The sequence below is a fragment of the Oncorhynchus mykiss genome, chromosome 12 (assembly GCF_013265735.2).
Source record: "Oncorhynchus mykiss isolate Arlee chromosome 12, USDA_OmykA_1.1, whole genome shotgun sequence".
Classification (NCBI taxonomy): domain Eukaryota; kingdom Metazoa; phylum Chordata; class Actinopteri; order Salmoniformes; family Salmonidae; genus Oncorhynchus; species Oncorhynchus mykiss.
In genome coordinates, this window is record NC_048576.1 from 68,521,927 (window position 1) to 68,523,404 (window position 1,478).

General features: G+C 38.4%; 1 non-coding gene across 1 annotated transcript; it reads left to right on the plus strand.

The window, feature by feature from the left end:
• Positions 1-505: 505 nt before the first annotated feature.
• On the plus strand, positions 506-582 carry trnaa-ugc. The gene has a single exon. It is a non-coding gene; the product is annotated as a tRNA-Ala (tRNA).
• The last annotated feature ends 896 nt before the right edge of the window (positions 583-1,478 follow it).

Here is a 1,478-nt window from a genome sequence, read left to right on the forward strand (position 1 = left end):
AACTGATTGGCCATTTGGAAATCCACCTGGTCCCTGAACATCCTCACTATGTGACAGAAGCAGAAATGAAAGAAAAAACTTTACTGATGTCAACTATACCGAAAATATATATATAAATGCAACAGTTTCATAGAGTTATAGTTCATATAAGGAAATCAGTCAATTGTATTTTAAAAAATTGCTTTTTAGTATTCTAGACGAGCATCAAATAATGACGAGAGAAGTTGCATGCATCTAATTATAGACAAGTTGACTTACAAATAGCCTACCACTTGTCGAAAATGATAAGCAGAAAAATATGTAAATGAGTCTTTAAAAAAATAATAATCCTGCACCGCCTGTCTTTCTGCCGTCCCCGAGTAACGTGCGCAAGTAGCCTACATGAAAACATCATGGTTGTGTTTATACCACATTAAAAGGTAGACTAATACATTGTAAAAGTTAAATGACACATCTTTCCTATTAGGCCCATGCAGATCCTATTAAATGAATAGGGCTTCACATGGGTTCCTGTGTGGCTCAGTTGGTAGAGCACGGCACTTGCAATGCCAGGGCTGTGGGTTTGATTCCCACGGGGGACCAGTACAAACAGTACTCTAAGTTGCTCTGAATAAGAGCGTCTGCTAAATATATTCATTGATTAGGCCCATAAAAAAGGGTGTGCAGACATAGGTCCTCGTTCTGGGAATAATTGAACTCTACTTTCACCCTTGTCCATACCAAATGTAACATATCATACTAATTTCAGTTTCCTGGATTTACATTTACTATGTTACAACTACCCAGGAATCCTGGTTGGATGAGTCCCATTCCATGAACAAGAGAGGCCTCTAAATATAGAATATATATGAAGTCTCAAACTGATTGCACAAACCTTCCAGAACAATGGCAATTTTCATTGGATTTTAAAATAAATTGGCTATGTTGAGTTGAAGAACAGAATGTACAATGAAAGCACAGATCTCAAAATGACCCAATCTCAAATGATTTGTGTAGCCAAGCAACTATAAAGTTAGTAAAACGATTGTAAATCATGACAAATTATCAAGGAAGTCAGTACTCAGAAATGGGGTCAATAAAATGTACCACTATGTGATTGTGTTTTCTCAAGGAGTGGACAATAGTTTTTTAAAATGTCTCATACTGAGTTGTTTAAATGTCTCAACTATTCAGGAGTTGTCTAAAGCGCAACGAGATCTGGCAACCAGACTTGAGCTAGACACACCCACCTACATCTATAGGTGAATGTCTCATTGAAAAGATCCAAGATTCAGCAGTTCTGACCATCATGTATCTGGGAGATCTCTGTCAGTTTCAGGATAAAAAGGTCAAATCTTGAATCTCCCGTACTGTACCATCCCCAAACCAACACCAGGCCCAGTCCTGGTTGAGGAAGAAGAGCCTGCAACTCCAGACTGGACAAGCTCAGCTCTGGCCTTTGTCACTTTGAATGGAGTTCAACTTCCTCGCTCATTATT